The sequence below is a fragment of the Balaenoptera musculus genome, chromosome 3 (genome assembly GCF_009873245.2).
Source record: "Balaenoptera musculus isolate JJ_BM4_2016_0621 chromosome 3, mBalMus1.pri.v3, whole genome shotgun sequence".
Taxonomy (NCBI): Eukaryota; Metazoa; Chordata; class Mammalia; order Artiodactyla; family Balaenopteridae; genus Balaenoptera; species Balaenoptera musculus.
In genome coordinates, this window is record NC_045787.1 from 61,966,542 (window position 1) to 61,985,010 (window position 18,469).

The 18,469-nt window shown below is 36.1% G+C and overlaps 1 protein-coding gene and 1 non-coding gene across 3 annotated transcripts in view; one reads left to right on the forward strand and one right to left on the reverse strand.

The window, feature by feature from the left end:
* The window catches only part of CMYA5 (cardiomyopathy associated 5), a 113,454-nt gene that overhangs the window by 34,233 nt on the left and 60,752 nt on the right, over positions 1 to 18,469 (forward strand). The gene's annotated exons all lie outside the window — the stretch shown is intronic.
* LOC118893709 lies at positions 17,124 to 17,252 on the reverse strand. Its single transcript, XR_005019558.1, has one exon. It is a non-coding gene; the product is annotated as a small nucleolar RNA SNORA72 (small nucleolar RNA).

An 18,469-nucleotide genomic window follows, 5' to 3' on the forward strand; every position in this document is an offset into this window, starting at 1 on the left:
AAAGAATAAAATATCTAGGAATAAACCTACCTAAGGAGACAAAAGCCCTGTATGCAGAAAATTATAAGACACTGATGAAAGAAATTAAAGATGATACAAATAGATGGAGAGATATACCATGTTCTTGGATAGGAAGAATCAACATTGTGAAAATGACTCTACTATCCAAAGCAATCTACAAATTCAATGCAATCCCTATCAAACTACCACTGGCACTTCTCACAGAACTAGAACAAAAAATTTCACAATTTGTATGGAAACACAAAAGACCCCGAATAGCCAAAACAATCTTGATAACGAAAAATGGAGCTGGAGGAATCAGGATCCCTGACTTCAGACTATACTACAAAGCTACAGTAATCAAGACAGTATGGTACTGGCACAAAAACAGAAATATAGATCAATGGAACAGGATAGAAAGCCCAGAGATAAACCCACACACATATGGTCACCTTATCTTTGATAAAGGAGGCAAGCATATACAGTGGAGAAAAGACAGCCTCTTCAATAAGTGGTGCTGGGAAAATTGGACAGGTACATGTAAAAGAATGAAATGAGAACACTCCCTAACACCATATCCGAAAAGAAACTCAAAATGGATTAAAGACCTAAATGTAAGGCCAGACACTATAAAACTCTTAGAGGAAAACATAGGCAGAACACTCTATGACATAAATCCCAGCAAGATCCTTTTTGATCCAGCTCCTAGAGAAATGGAAATAAAAACAAAAATAAACAAATGGGACCTAATGAAACTTCAAAAACTTCTGCACAGCAAAGGAAACCATAAACAAGACAGAAAGACAACCCTCAGAATGGGAGAAAATATTTGCAAATGAAGCAACTGACAAAGGATTAATCTCCAAAATTTACAAGCAGCTCATGCAGCTCAATAGCAAAAAAACAAACAACCCAATCCAAAAATGGGCAGAAGAGCTAAACAGACTTTTCTCCAAAGAAGATATACAGATTGCCAACAAACACATGAAAGAATGCTCAACATCATCAATCATTAGAGAAATGCAAATCAAAACTACAATGAGATATCATATCACACCAGTCAGAATGGCCATCATCAAAAAATCTAGAAACAATAAATGCTGGAGAGGGTGTGGAGAAAAGGGAACGCTCTTGCACTGTTGGTGGGAATGTAAATTGATACAGCCACTATGGAGAACAGTATGGAGGTTCCTTAAAAAACTAAAAATAGAACTACCATATGACCCAGCAATCCCACTACTGGGAATATACCCTGAGAAAACCATAATTCAAAAAGAGTCATGTACCACAAAGTTCATTGCAGCTCTCTTTACAATAGCCAGGACATGGAAGCAACCTAAGTGTCCATCAACAGATGAATAGATAAAGAAGATGTGGCACATATATACAATGGAGTATTACTCAGCCATAAAAAGAAACGAAATTAAGTTATTTGTAGTGAGGTGGTTGGAGTTAGAGTCTGTCTTACAGAGTGAAGTAAGTCAGAAAGAGAAAAACAAATACAGTATGCTAACACATATATATGGAATCTAAGGAAAAAAAAAAAGGTCATGAAGAACCTAGTGGCAAGATGGGAATAAAGACACAGACCTACTAGAGAATGGACTTGAGGATATGGGGAGGGGGAAGGGTAAGCTGTGACAAAGTGAGAGAGTGGCATGGACATATATACACTACCAAACGTAAAATAGATAGCTAGTGGGAAGCAACCGCATAGCAGAGGGAGATCAGCTCGGTGCTTTGTGACCACCTAGAGGGGTGGGATAGGGAAGGTGGGAGGGAGGGAGATGGTAGAGGGAAGAGATATGGGAACATATGTATATGTATAACTGATTTACTTTGTTATAAAGCAGAAACTAACACACCATTGTAAAGCAATTATACTCCAATAAAGATGTTAAAAAAAGAAAAAACTAAACTAAAGACAACAACAAGATCCTAAAAACAGCTGGGGGGTGGTGACGGGGAAACAACCCAGATTACCTTCAGAAAAGCAACAACACACTAACAGCTGATTTAGGTGAAACAATGGAAGTAGAAAACAGTGGAATGACAATTTTTGTTGAATTTTATTTTATCTAATTTTTTATACAGCAGGTTCTTATCAGTCATCAATTTTATAAACATCATTGTATACATGTCAATCCCAGTCGCCCAATTCATCACACCACCATCCCCACCATCCCGCCACTTTCCCCGCTTGGTGTCCATATGTTTGTTCTCTACATCTGTGTCTCAATTTCTGCCCTGCAAACCGGTTCATCTGTACCATTTTTCTAGGTTCCACATATATATGCGTTAATATGCGATATTTGTTTTTCTCTTTCTACTTACTTCACTCTGTATGACAGTCTCTAGATCCATCCACGTCTCAACAAATGACCAAATTTCATTCCTTTTTATGGCCGAGTAATATTCCATTGTATATATGTACCACATCTTCTTTATCCATTCGTCTGTCGATGGGCATTTAGGTTGCTTCCATGACCTGGCTATTGTAAATAGTGCTGCAATGAACATTGGGGTGCATGTGTCTTTTTGACTTACGTTTTTCTCTGGGTATATGCCCAGTAGTGGGATTGCTGGATCATATGGTAATTCTATTTTTAGTTTTTTAAGGAACCTCCATACTGTTCTCCATAGTGGCTGTATCAATTTACATTCCCACCAACAGTGCCAGAGGGTTCTCTTTTCTCCACACCCTCTCCAGCATTTGTTGTTTGTAGATTTTCTGATGATGCCCATTTTAACTGGTGTGAGGTGATACCTCATTGTAGTTTTGATTTGCATTTCTCTAATAATTAGTGATGCTGAGCAGCTTTTCATGTGCTTCTTGGCCATCTGTATGTCTTCTTTGGAGAAATGTCTATTTAGGTCTTCTGCCCATTTTTGGATTGGGTTGTTTGTTTCTTTAATATTGAGTTGCATGAGCTGTTTATATATTTTGGAGATTCATCCTTTGTCCATTGATTCGTTTGCAAATATTTTCTCCCATTCTGAGGGTTGTCTTTTTGTCTTGTTTATGGTTTCCTTTGCTGTGCAAAAGCTTTGAAGTTTCATTAGGTCCCATTTGTTTATTTTTGGTTTTATTTCCATTACTCTAGGAGGCGGATCAAAAAAGACCTCGCTGTGATTTATGTCAAAGAGTGTTCTTCCTATGTTTTCCTCTAAGAGTTTTATAGTGTACAGTCTTACATTTAGGTCTCTAATCCATTTTGAGTTTATTTTTGTGTATGGTGTTAGGGAGTGTTCTAATTTCATTCTTTTACATGTAACTGTCCAGTTTTCCCAGCACCACTTATTGAAGAGACTGTCTTTTCTCCATTGTATATCCTTGCCTCCTTTGTCATAGATTACTTGACCATAGGTGCGTGTGTTTATCCCTGGGGTTTCTGTCTTGTTCCATTGATCTATGTTTCTGTTTTTGTGCCATTACCGTATTCTCTTGATTACTGTAGCTTTATAGTGTAGTCTGAAGTCAGGGAGTCTGCTTCCTCCAGCTCCATCTTTTCCCTCAAGACTGCTTTGGGTATTCAGGGTCTTTTGTGTCTCCACACAAATTTTAAGGTTTTTGTTTAATTCCATTAAAAATGCCATTGGTAATTTGATAGGGATTGCATTGAATCTGTAGATTGCTTTGGGTAGTATAGTCATGTTCACAATATTACTTCTTCCAATCCAAGAACATGGTATATCTCTCCATCTGTTGGTATCTTCTTTAATTTCTTTCATCATTGTCTTATAGTTTTCTGTATACAGGTCTTTTGTCTCCCTAGGTAGGTTTATTCCTAGGTATTTTATTCTTTTTGTTGCAATGGTAAATGGGAGTGTTTCCATAATTTCTCTTTCAGATTTTTCATCATTAGTGTATAGGAATGCAAGAGATTTCTGTGCATTAATATTGTATCCTGGAACTTTACCAAATTCACTGATTAGCTCTAGAAGTTTTCTGGTGGCATCTTTAGGATTTTCTAGGTATAGTATCATGTCATCTGCAAACAGTGACAGTTTTACTTCTTTTCCAATTTGTATTCCTTTTATTTCTTTTTCTTCTCTGATTGCCATGGCTAGGACTTCCAAAACTATGTTGAATAATAGTAGTGAGAGTGGACATCCTTGTGTCGTTCCTGATCTTAGAGGAAATGCTTTCAGTTTTCCACCATTGAGAATGATGTTTGCTGTGGGTTTGTCATATATGGCCTTTATTATGTTGAGGTAGGTTCCCTGTATGCCCACTTTCTGGAGAGTTTTTATCATAAATGGGTGTTGAATTTTGTCAAAAGCTTTTTCTGCATCATTGAGATGATCATATGGTTTTTATTCTTCAATTTGTTAATATGGTGTATCACATTCATTGATTTGCATATATTGAAGAATCCTTGCATCCCTGGGATAAATCCCACTTGATCATGGTGTATGATCCTTTTAATGTGTTGTTGGATTCTGTTTGCTAGTACTTTGTTGAGGATTTTTGCATCTATATTCATCAGTGATATTGGTCTGTAATTTTTTTTTCTCTAGTATGTTTGTCTGGTTTTGGTATCAGGGTGATGATGGCCTCATAGAATGAGGTTAGGAGTGTTCCTTCCTCCGCAGTTTTTTGGAAGAGTTTGAGAAGGATGGGTGTCAGCTCTTCTTTAAATGTTTGATAGAATTCACCCGTGAAGCCATCTGGTCCTGGACTTTTGTTTGTTGGAAGATTTTAAATCACAGTTTCAATTTCATTACTTGTGGTTGGTCTGTTCATATTTTCTGTTTCTTCCTGGTGCAGTCTTGGAAGGTTATACCTTTCTAAGAATTTGTCCATTTCTTCCAGATTGTCCATTTTATTGGCATAGAGTTGCTTGTAGTAGTCTCTTAGGATGCTTTGTATTTCTGTGGTGTCTGTTGTAACTTCTCCTTTTTCATTTCTAATTTTATTGATTTGAGTCCTCTCCCTCTTTTTCTTGATGAGTCTGCCTAATGGTTTATCCATTTTGTTTATCTTCTCAAAGAACCAGCTTTGAGTTTTATTGATCTTTGCTATTGTTTTCTTTGTTTCTATTTCATTTATTTCTGTTCTGATCTTTATGATTTCATTCCTTCTGCTAACTTTGAGTTTTGTTTGTTCTTCTTTCTCTAGTTCCTTTAGGTGTAAGGTTAGATTGTTTACTTGAGATTTTTCTTGTTTCTTGAGGTAGGCTTGTATAGCTATAAACTTCCCTCTTAGAACTGCTTTTGCTGCATCCCATAGGTTTTGGATCGTCGTGTTTTCATTGTCATTTGTCTCTAGGTATTTTTTGATTTCCTCTTTGATTTCCTCAGTGATCTCTTGGTTATTTAGTAACGTATTGTTTAGCCTCCATGTGTTTGAGTTTTTTACGTTTTTTCCCTGTAATTCATGTCTAATCTCATAGCATTGTGGTCAGAAAAGGTGCTTGATATGATTTCAGTTTTCTTAAATTTACTGAGGCTTGATTTATGACCCAAGATGTGATCTACCCTGGAGAACGTTCCGTGTGCACTTGAGAAGAAAGTGTAATCTGCTGTTTTTGGATAGAATCTCCTATAAATATCAATTAAATCAATCTGGTCTATTGTGTCATTTAAAGCTTGTGTTTCCTTATTAATTTTCTGTTTGGATGCTCTGTCCATTGGTGTAAGTGAGTTGTTAAAGTCCCCCACTATTATTGTGTTACTGTCAATTTCCTCTTTTATAGCTGTTAGCAGTTTCCTTATGTATTGAGGTGCTCCTATGTTGTGTGCATATATATTTATAATTGTTATATCTTCTTCTTGGATTGATCCCGTGATCATTATGTAGTGTCCTTGTCTCTTGTAACATTCTTTATTTTAAAGTCTATTTTATCTGATATGAGTATAGCTACTCCAGCTTTCTTTTGATTTCCATTTTCATGGAATATCTTTTTCCATCCCCTCACTTTCAGTCTGTATGTGTACCTAGGTCTGAAGTGCGTCTCTTCTAGACAGCATATATATGGGTCTTGTTTTTGTATCCATTGAACAAGCCTGTGTCTTTCGGTTGGAGCATTTAATCTATTCACGTTTAAGGTAATTATCGATATGTATGTTCCTATGACCATTTTCTTAATTGTTTTGGGTTTGTTTTCTTCTCTTGTGTTTCCCACTTAGAGAAGTTTCTTTAGCATTTGTTGTAGAGCTGGTTTGATGATGCTGAATTCTCTTAGGTTTTGCTTGTCTGTAAAGCTTTTGATTTCTCCATCAAATCTGAATGAGATCATTGCCGGGTAGAGTAATCTTGGTTGTAGGTTCTTCCCTTTCATCACTTTAAGTATATCATGCCACTCCCTTCTGGCTTGTAGAGTTTCTGCTGAGAAATCAGCTGCTAACCTTATGGGAGTTCCCTTGTATGTTATTTGTCATTTTTCCCTTGCTACTTTCAATAATTTTTCTTTGTCTTAATTTTTGTCAATTTGATTACTATGTGTCTCGGCATGTTTCTTCTTGGGTTTATCTTGTATGGGACTTGCTGCGCTTCCTGGACTTGGGTGGCTATTTCCCTTCCCATGTTAGGGAAGTTTTCAACTATAATCTCTTCAAATATTTTCTCTGGTCCTTCCTCTCTCTCTTCTTCTGGGACCCCTATAATGCGAATGTTGTTGCGTTTAATGTTGTCCCAGAGGTCTCTTAGGCTGTCTTCATTTCTTTTCATTCTTTTTTCTTTATTGTGTTCCACAGCAGTGAATTCCACCATTCTGTCTTCCTGGTCACTTATCTGTTCTTCTGCCTCAGTTATTCTGCTATGGATTCCTTCTAGTGTAGTTTTTATTTCGGTTATTGTATTGTTCATCTCTGTTTGTTTGTTCTTTAATTCTTCTAGGTCTTTGTTAAACATTTCTTGCATCTTCTCGATCTTTGCCTCCATTCTTTTTCCAAGGTCCTGGAACATCTTCACTATCATTATTCTGAATTCTTTTTATGGAAGGTTGCCTATCTCCACTTCATTTAGTTGTTTTTCTGGGTTTTTATCTTGTTCCTTCATCTGGTATATAGCCCTCTGCCTTTTCATCTTGTCTATGTTTCTGTGAATGTGGTTTTTATTCCACAGGCTGCAGGATTGTAGTTCTTCTTGCTTCTGCTGTCTGGTCTCTGGTGGATGAGGCTATCTAAGAGGCTTGATGGGAGGGACTGGTGGTGGGTAGAGCTGACTGTTGCTGTGGTGGGCAGAGCTCAGTAAAACTTTAATCCAGTTGACTGTTGATGGGTGGGGCTAGGTTCCATCCCTGTTGGTTGTTTGGCCTGAGGGAACCCAACACTGGAGACTACCTGGGCTCTTTGGTGGGGTAAATGACAGAATCTGGGAGGGCTCACACAAAGGAGTACTTCCCAGAAGTTCTGCTGCCAGTGTCCTTGTCCCCGCGGTGAAACAGAGCCACCCCCCGCCTCTGCAGGAGACCCTCCAACACTAGCATGTAGGTCTGATTCAGTCTCCCCTGGGGTCCCTGCTCCTTCCCCTGGGTCCCAATGTGCACACTACTTTGTGTGTGCCCTCCAAGAGTGGGGTCTCTGTTTCCCCCAGTCCTGTCAAAGTCCTGCAATCAATTCCCACTAGGCTTCAAAGTCTGATTCTCTAGGAATTCCTCCTCCCATTGCCGGACCCACAGGTTGGGAAGCCTGACATGGGGCTCAGCACCTTCACTCCAGTGGGTGGACTTCTGTGGTATAAGTGTTCTCCAGTCTGTGAGTCACCCACCCACCAGTTATGGGATTTGATTTTACTGTGATTGCGCCCCTCCTACTGTCTCATTGTGGCTTCTCCTTTGTCTTTGGATGTGGGATATCTTTTTTGGTGAGTTCCAGTGTCTTCCTGTCAATGATTGTCCAGCAGCTAGTTGTGATTCTTGTGTTCTCTCAAGAAGGAGTGAGAGCACGTCCTTCTACTCCGCCATCTTGGTTCGGCAGCATGTTTATTCTTCGTGTTTTCATTGTCATTTGTCTCTATGTATTTTTTGATTTCCTCTTTGATTTCTAAAGTGATCTCTTGGTTATTTAGTAACGTATTGTTTAGCCTCCATGTGTTTGTGTTTTTTATGGTTTTTTCCGTGTAATTCATTTCTAATCTCATAGCGTTGTGGTCAGAAAAGATGCTTGATATGATTTCAGTTTTCTTAAATTTACTGAGGCTTGATTTGTGACCCAAGATGTGATCTATCCTGGAGAATGTTCTGTGCGCACTTAAGAAGAAAGTGTAATCTGCTGTTTTTGAATGGAATCTCCTATAAATATCAATTAAATCTATCTGGTCTATTGTGTCATTTAAAGCTTCTGTTTCCTTATTTATTTTCATTTTGGATGATCTGTCCATTGGTGTAAGTGAGGTGTTAACGTCCCCCACTATTATTGTGTTATTGTCAATTTCCTCTTTTATAGCTATTAACAGTTGCCTTATGTATTGAGGTGCTCCTATGTTGGGTACATGTATATTTATAATTGTTATATCTTCTTCTTGGATTGATCCCTTGATCATTATGTAGTGTCCTTCCTTGTCTCTTATAACATTCTTTATTTTGGAGTCTATTTTATCTGATATGAGTATTGCTACTCCAGCTTTCTTTTCATTTCCATTTTCATGGAATATCTTTTTCCATTCCCTCACTTTCAGTCTGAATGTGTCCCTAGGTCTGAAGTGCATCTCTTCTAGACAGCATATATATGGGTCTTGTTTTTGTATCCATTCAGCAAGCCTGTGTCTTTTGGTTGGAGCATTTAATGCATTCACGTTTAAGATAATTATCAATATGTATGTTCCTATGACCATTTTCTTAATTGTTTTGGGTTTGTTTTTGTAGATCCTTTTCTGCTCTTGTGTTTCCCACTTAAAGAAGTTCCTTTAGCATTTGTTGTAGAGCTGGTTTGGTGGTGCTGAATTCTCTTAGGTTTTGCTTGTCTGTAAAGCTTTTGATTTCTCCATCAAATCTGAATGAGGTCACTGCCGGGTAGAGTAATCTTGGTTGTAAGTTCTTCCCTTTCATCACTTTAAGTATATCATGCCACTGCCTTCTGGCTTGTAGAGTTTCTGCTGAGAAATCAGCTGTTAACCTTATGGGAGTTCCCTTGTATGTTATTTGTCATTTTCCCTTGCTGCTTTTAATAAGTTTTCTTTGTCTTTAATTTTTGCCAATTTGATTACTGTGTGTCTCGGCATGTTTCTCCTTGGGTTTATCCTTTATGGAATCTCTGCACTTCCTGGACTTGGGTGGCTATTTCGTTTCCCATGTTAGGGAAGTGTTCGACTATAATCTCTTCAAATATTTTCTCTGGTCCTTTCTCTCTCTCTTCTCCTTCTGCGACCCCTATAATGCGAATGTTGTCGCATTTAATGATGTCTCAGAGGTCTCTTAGGCTGTCTTCATTTCTTTTCATTCTTTTTTCTTTATTCTGTTCCACAGCAGTGAATTTCACCATTCTGTCTTCCTGGTCACTTATCCGTTCTTCTGCCTCAGTTATTCTGCTATGGATTCCTTCTAGCGTAGTTTTCATTTCAGTTATTGTATTGTTCATCTCTGTTTGTTTGTTCTTTAATTCTTCTAGGTCTTTGTTAAACATTTCTTGCATCTTCTCGATCTTTGCCTCCATTCTTTTCCCAAGGTCCTGGAACATCTTCACTATCATTATTCTGAATTCTTTTTATGGAAGGTTGCCTATCTCCACTTCACTTAGTTGTTTTTCTGGGGTTTTATCTTGTTCCTTCATCTGGTACATAGCCCTCTGCCTTTTCTTCTTGTCTCTCTCTCTGTGAATGTGGTTTTTGTTCCAAGGCTGCAGGATTGTAGTTCTTCTTGCTTCCGCTGTCTGCCCTCTTGTAATGACATTTTTTAATGGAATATTACTCAGCCATAAAAAGGAATGAAATTGGGTCATTTTTAGAGACGTGGGTGGACCTAGAGACTGTCATAAAGAGTGAAGTAAGTTATAAAGAGAAAAACAAATATTGTATATTAATGCATATATATGGAACCTGAAAAAATGTATATAGACGATCTTATTTACAAAGCAGAAATAGATGCACAGACAGAGAGAACAAGCGTATGGATACCTTGGGGGATAGGGGGGATGGGATGAATTGGGAGATTGGGATTGACATATATACAGTATTGACACTTAATACTATGTATAAAATAGATAACTAATGAGAACCTAGTGTATAGCTCAGAGAACTCTACTCAGTGCTCTGTGGTTATCTAAATGGGAAGGAAATCCAAAAGAAAGGGGATATAGGTATACATACAGCTGATTCGCTTTGCTGTACAGTAGAAAGTAACACAATATTATAAAGCAACTATACTTGAGTAAAAATTTAAAAAATAAATAAAGTATTGAGAGAAAATACTGGTTAAACATGGTGGAATCAAGTCTTCAGAGAAAAATACCTGCCAATATAGAATTTTATACCCTGAAAAAAGACTCTTAGAGTGGATGTGTAAAAACACTTTTTAAGGAAAAAGTAGGGTGAATTTACCACCAGGAAATTCACAGTAAAGGAAATACTAAAGCAAATTTTTTATGGCAGAGGAAAGTGATTCCAGATGGAATATTGGAGGTGGAGGAAGGAAAGAAACGCAATTTTAAAAAATTCAGTTGGGTGCTTCCCTGGTGACGCAGTGGTGAGAATCTGCCTGCCAGTGCAGGGGACACGGGTTTGAGCCCTGGTCTGGGAAGATCCCACATGCCACAGAGCAACTAGGCCTGTGAGCCACAACTACTGAGCCTGCGCGTCTGGAGCCTGTGCTCCACAACAATAGAGGCCGCGATAGTGAGAGGCCCACGCACCGTGATGAAGAGTGGCCCCCACTTGCCACAACTAGAGAAAGCCCTCGAACAGAAACGAAGACCCAACACAGCCAAAAAAAATAATTAATTAATTAATTAATTAATTAATTTAAAAAATTCAGTAGGGAAATCTAAATGAATGTTTGCAGTTTAAAACAATAATAAAATTATGGCTATGAGATTTTAAAACATTTACAGAATTAAAATGTACAATTATAACAGCATGTAAGTTGAAATTATAATTTACGGTCCTTGTGTTTTCTTGGAAGAGATAAAAATAACAATTTATGTTAGGCATTAATGATTCAAGGATGCATATTGAAATCTCTAGGATAATCACTAAGAGAATAGTAAAATATAACTGCCAAGCTAATAAAGGGGGTAAATAGAATAATAATAAATGTTCAATCTAAAACAAGTTAAGAAAGGAGAGAAAAAGGAACATAGACTAGGTAGTATAAATAGAAAGCACATAATAAGATGGAAGATTTAACCCCAAATATATGGTGATTGTATTGGTAATTATATTAAGCTTAAATGGACTAAGTGCTCCATTTAAATTGCCAGAGTTGATTTTAAAAATCTTTGTGGGAGTTCCCTGGGGGTCCAGTGGTTAGGACTCAGTACTTTCACTGCTGTGGGCCAAGGGAGCTAAAATCCCATAACATCATTAAAGATAAAAAGATTTGATTTGCAAAAAATACTTAATCCCCCAGGGCTGTTTCCTCATCTGGTAAATTAATATATCTACTTATGGAATTGTTGGATGAGAATTATGCAACACATAGTAAAGCACATAGTAATATTAAAAAATAATAATAAAAAGATTTGAATAACACAACTAATAAGTCTGACCTACCTGACATACATAGAAAAATACTGAGAAACCACAGGACACATGTTCTTTTCCAGAACACATAAATGTGTTCATAAATAAACAAACAAAATTTGGCCATATAGCCATAAAGCTAATCTCAATAAATTTCAAAGTATAACTTCTATAAAATAAATTCTTTGGTGACAATGCAGTTAAACTAGAAAGCATTAACAAAAAAGATAACTAGGAAATCCCCATGTATTTTGAAATTAAGGAATATGTTTTAAGATAATCTCTGACTAGGCAGGGCTTGGCAACCAATTGAGCTGAGGGCCAGCCACATCTACCTAGCAGTGCACCCACAGCAGTCAGCCTGCCACAGCAGAAAGACCAATTCAGCCCATATAGAGGGCACCCCTGCAGCATATAGCTCTGGTGACCAAAGGGAAGTGTGCTGCTGGGGCGTATAGTATGTCTCCTACTTAAAGCTACTTCTCTAAGATTGGAAAATGAAATCAACATGCCATATACATAGAAATAAAAACAGAGAGTTAGGCAAAATGAAGTGACAGAGAATATGTTCTGAATGAAGGAACAAGATAAAAGCCCAGAAGAAGAACTAAGTGAAGTGGAGATAAGCAGTCTATCCGACAAAGAGTTCAAGGTAATGATCATAATGATGTTGAAAGAACTTGGGAGAAGAATGTATGAACACAGTGAGCAGTCAGTAGTTTCTAACAAAGAGTTAGAAAATGTAAAGAAAAACCAAACACAGCTGAAGAATATAATAATAATAATTGAAATAAAAAATACACTAGAAGGAATCAACAATAGTTTAGATGATACAGAGGGGCAGATCAGCAAACTGGAAGACAGAGTAGTGGAAATCAGTCAAGCTAAACAGGAAAAAGAATTTTTAAAAATGCGGACAGTTTAAGAGACTTCTAGGGCAATATCAAGCATACTAACATTCACATTTTAGGGGCCCCAGAAGGAGAGGAGAGGAGAGAGAGAAAGGAGCAGAGAACATAATAGCTGAAAGCTTCCCTAACCAAGGAAGGGAAACAGAAGCAAAGAGGTCCAAGAAGCAGAGAGTGCCAAACAAAATCAACCTAAAGAGGACCACACCAAGACACGTTACAATTAAAATGGCAAAAATTAAAGAAAAAGAGAGAATACTAAAAGCAGCAAGGGAAAATGAACATGTTACGTACAAGGGAACTTTCATAAAGCTATCAGATGACTTTTCAGCAGAAACTCTGCAGGCCAGGAGTAGCATGATATGTTTAAAGTGATGAAAGGAAAAGATGTACAACTAAGAATACTCTACATGGCAAGCTATCATTCAGATTTGAAGGAGAGATCAAGAGATTTACAGTCTAGCAAAAGCTAAAAGAGTTCAGCAACAAAAAAACCAGCTTTAATAAATAAATTAAAAAACAAACAAACAAAAAAACCCCCAGCTTTTCAAGAAACATTAAAGTGAATTTTCTGAGTGTACAAAACAGGCCATAACTAGAAATGTGAAAATTACAAAAGGAAAAATTTCATTGGTAAAGACAAATATACAGGAAAGGTAGTAGATCAACCACTTATAAACCTAGTAGGAAGGCTTTAAGACAAAAGTAGTAAAATCATCAATATTCACAATATGTAGTTAAGGGATACAAAAGATGCAAAAAAAGATATAAAATATGATGTAAAAAACATTAAACGTGTGTGGGAGGAGAGGAGTAAAAAGGCAAGATTGTTAAAATGTGATTGACATTAAGAGATCAGCATCTTAAAATAATCATATATCCTCAACAAAATACTAGCAAACAAATTCAGCCATACTTTAAAAGGATCATACACCATGATCAAGTGGGATTTATCCCAGGGGTGTAAGGATGGTTCAGTATCCACAAATCAATCAGTATGATACACCACATTAACAAATTGAAGAATAAAAATCACATGATCATATCAATAGATGCAAAAAAAGCTTTCTACAAAATTCAACATATATTTATGATTAAAAAAATAACTCCCAGTAAAGTGGGTGTAGAAAGAACATATCTCAACATAATAAAGGCTACATATGACAAGCCCTCAGCTAACATACTCAACAGTGAAAAGCTGAAAGCATTTCCTCTAAGGTCAGGAAGAAGACAAGGATGCCCACTCTCACCACTTTTATTCAACATAGTATTGGAAGTCCTAACCACAGCAATCAGATTAGAAAAAGAAATAAAAGGAATTCAAACTGGAAAGAAAGAAGTAAAACTGTCACTGTTTGCAGATGATGTGATATTATACACAGAATATCCTCAAGACCCACTAAAAATTAGTAGAACTCATCAGTGAATACAGTAAAAGTGCAGGACACAAAATTAATATACAGAAATCTATTGCTTTTCTATACATGAATAATGAACTATCAGAAAGAGAAATTGAGAAAACAATCCCATTTACAATTGCATCAAAAAGAATAAAATACCCAGGAATAAATCTGACTAAGGAGATGAAAGACCTGTACTCAGAAAACTATAATATGCTGATGAAAGAAATTGAGGACAACACAAACAGATGGAAAGACACACCATGCCTATGAATTGGAAGAATTAATGTTGTTAAAATGACCATACTACACAAGGCAACCTACAGATTCAATGTAATCCCTATCAAAATACCAATGGCATTTTTCACAGAACTAGAAAAAATAATTCTAAAATTTGTGTGGAACCATGAAAGACCCTGAATAGCCAAAGCAATCTTGAGAAAGAAGAACAAAGCTGGAGGTATCACGTGCCCTGATTTCAAACTATACGACAAAGCTACAGTAATCAAAACAGTATGGTACTGGCACAAAAACAGACACACAGATCAATGAAACAAAATTGAGAGCCCAGAAATAAACCCACACTTATATGGTCAATTAATCTATGACGCAAGAGGCAAGAATATACAGTGAGGAAAAGACAGCCTCTTCAATAAATGGTGTTGGGAAAATGACAGCTACATGCAAAAAAATCATATTGGACTACTTTCTTACACCATATACAAAAATAAACTCAAAATGGATTAAAGAATTTATAAGACCTGAAACCATAAATCTTCTAAAAGAAAACATAGGCAGTGTGCTCTTTGACATTGATCTTAGCAATATATTTTGATATGTCTCCTCAGGCAGAGGAAACAAAAGCAAAAATAAACAAATGGGACTATATCAAACTAAAAAGCACAGCAAGAGAACTATCAACAAAATGAAAAGACTGCCTACTGAATGGGAGAAGATATTTGCTAATGAAATACCTGATAAGAGGTTAATATCCAAAATATACAAAGAAAGCACACAACTGAACATCAAAAACAACCACAACAACAACAACAAAACAACAACAAAAAACCATACAACTTACTTAAAAAATGGGCAGAGGATCTGAATAGGCACTTTTTCCAAAGAAGATATTCAGGTGGCCAACGGGCTCATGAAAAATGCTCAACATCACTCATCATCAGGAAAATGCAAATCAAAACCACAATGAGGTATCACCTCACACCTGTCAGAATGGCTAGTATCAAAAAGACAACAATAATAAGTGTTGGTGAGGGTGTGGAGGAAAGGGAACCCTTGTGTACTGTTGGTGGGAATGTAAATTGGTGCCACCACTATGGAAAACATTATGGAGGTTCCTCAAAAAATTAAAAATAGAATGATCATATGATCCAGCAATTCCACTCCATAAATCCGGCAATATTTATCTGAAGAAAATAAAACACTAATACAAAAAGATATTTGCACCCCTATGTTCATTACAGCATTATTTACAATAGCCAAGATATGGAAGCAACCTACACACACACATATATACACAATGGAATTTTACTCAGCCATAAAAAAGAATGAAATCTTGCCATTTGTGACAACATGGATAGACCTAGAGGTTATTATGCTAAAGTGAAATAAGTCAGAGAAAGAAAAATACTGTATAATTTCACTTATATGTGGAATCTAAAAAAAAAAACACATGAACAAACAAGACAAAAACAGAGTTATAGATACAAAGAGGTCATTAGAACAAAGAGGTCATTGCCAGAAGAGAGGGGAACGGAGAGAGGAGAGAAATAAGTGAGGGAGATTAAGAGGCACAAGCTTCTAGTTGCAAAATAAATGAGTCAGAGGTATGAAATGTTCAGTGTGGAGAATACAGTCAGTGATGATATAATATCTTTGTATGGTGACAGATGGTAACCAGAGTTACTATAGTGATCATTTTGAAATGTATAGAAATATTGAATCACCACGTTATGTACCAGGAACTAACGTTGTGTTATAGGTCAGTTATACTTAAAAAACAAACAAACAAACAGACTCTTAGAAAAAGAGATCAGATTTGTTGTTACCAGAGGCAAGGAGTGAGGGAATTGGATGGAGGTGGTCAAAAGGTACAAACTCCCAGTTATAAGATAAATAAGTACTAGGGATGTAATGTACAACATGATAAATATAATTAGCTTTATGAAAGTTGTTAGGAGAGTAAATCCTAAGCATTCTCATCACAAGGAAAAATTTTTTCTGTTTCTTTTATTTCATATCTATATGAGATGATGAATGTTCATTAAATTTATTGTAATCATTTCATGATGTATAGAAGTCAAATTGTTAAGCTGTACACGTTAAACTTATACAGTGTTCTATGTCAATTATACCTGAATAAACCTGGAAGAAAAAGAAGTAATAAAGAAATAAATAATTTCTGGGTCAGATAAGATATCACAATGGAAATTCAAAAATATTTTGAGATTAATAATAATAATGATGTAAATACTATATACCAACTTTTATGTGATGCATCAAAATCTTTGGTTAAAGAGAAATGCCTAGTCTTAAGTTATAGTAAAGGAGAAATATTAGAAAGGGAGAAAGGTAGAAATTAATGATATAAGAATCTATCTCAAGAAGGTAGAAAAATACTTGCTAATTAAACTCAAATTTGAAAAACGAAATAATAGAAAGCAGACATTTATGAAATAGGAAACATCAATAAAGCCAAACTTTATTGAAAAGATTACCAAATGATAATGTCTGCCAATTTTTATAAAGATGAAGAACATAAAAAGGAGACACAAATGACCAATATCAGAATTGAAAAAATGGATATAATTTTAGATCTTACAAAAACTTAAAAGATCCTGAAAGAATACTATGAACAAATTTAATCCAATGATTTTTTAAAATTTAGGTTAAATATGTCAATTCTTAGAAAAATACAACATATCAAAAGTGACACAAAAAGAAATTTCAGATAGTCACATAACTATTAAATAAATTAAACTGCTAATTAAAACCTTACTGTAGAGAAGAATACAGGTTCAGATGACTTCACCAGTAAAGTCTACCAAGCACTCAAGGGAGAAATAGTACAATCTTCTACAAACTCTTCCAGAGAATAGTGAAGGAGAGAACACTTCCCAATTTGTTCTTTGAGGCAGCACAATGTTTTGTTTTGTTTTGTTTTGTTTTTCTTTTTTGGTTTATCCTCAGCATTTACAAAACCAGACCTTGGGAAAGAACTAGGTCTGGGGACACATGCATGGTCTTAGTATAGCAAATGTTTAGCCTGCCCTGATTATTACAAGAGGCAGCACAATCTTGATACAAAAACCTGACAAGCATGTTGTAAGAAAGGATATTATAGGACAATTATTCATGAACACAGGAGCAAAATTCCTAAACAAAATCCAGCTTTTTAATATAAAAAATATAATACATCACAACCATGTTGAAGTCATTTCAGGAGTTCAGGGTTGGTTTGATATCTGGAAATCAATCATAATTCACCACATTAACAGAATAAAGAATATGGTCATCTTCATTGTTGCATAAAAATTATATAATAAAATTTAGTATTCATTCATTATTAAAAATCTCTCTTAATAAATAGGAATAGAAGGAAATCAGATAAAGTTTATCCTCAAAAGGAAGAAGTCTTTGGCACTCAACTCGATCAGTCTGTTCTTTCCTGGATCTAACTCAAATCTACTGAACCTTCTCCTTGACCAATTCTGAAAGGAGGAAGGAAGTGAGCTCACCAGGTCATCAAGAAGTGTTTCTCCTCACTCTCAGATAAATCTGCATGGGAAGCCAAGTAATAATCAGAAGGTTGCTTTGTGAGAATCAGAGGAGAATGAATAAGATCATGTTCATAGCCAATATCCATTAATTATGGAAAGTTGATGTATACATCTTTGCATAGATGAGAACATTTGTGTTCCTGAGTAAGAAACACTTCTGAACTCTAGGGGGATCATTGGTCTTCTATTAAGGAAAATGGTTTCTTTACACTGAGTGTAATTTGAGTACTTGGGCTATGACTTTACACATGCTAATATAGTTATTCTCTGATTCCTGTTGGCTGTGTTATTCTTCTATTCCTTTGCTCCTGTCCAATAATCCAGACATCCCCAAATACTTTGGGTTTCTCAGTGAGCCAGACTGATTTATTCATGTGTATGTTTTTTTCATATCCTGTGACATTTTCCTGGAATGAGCTTCCCATGCTCACACCACCACCACTCTTCATCCATTTGGCAAACTCCTATTTCCTCTTCAGAATCCAGTGCAATTATCTTTCCTCTTGAGGTCTTCCCTTCTTTATGTTCTCACTGTATCTTGCCTATCTTCTGTAAATGAACTTACCACACTGTATTAAAATGTTTAGTTCTGTCTCCCTGTTAGATTTTTAATTTCTTGAGAGAAGATTCTGTGTCTTTATATTTGTATTCCTAGTATTTAAACTCAATAAAATTTTATTAAATGAAGAAATAAATGAGTGAATGAATAAGTAAATGATTGAGTGAACCCACCTCAGTAGGCCT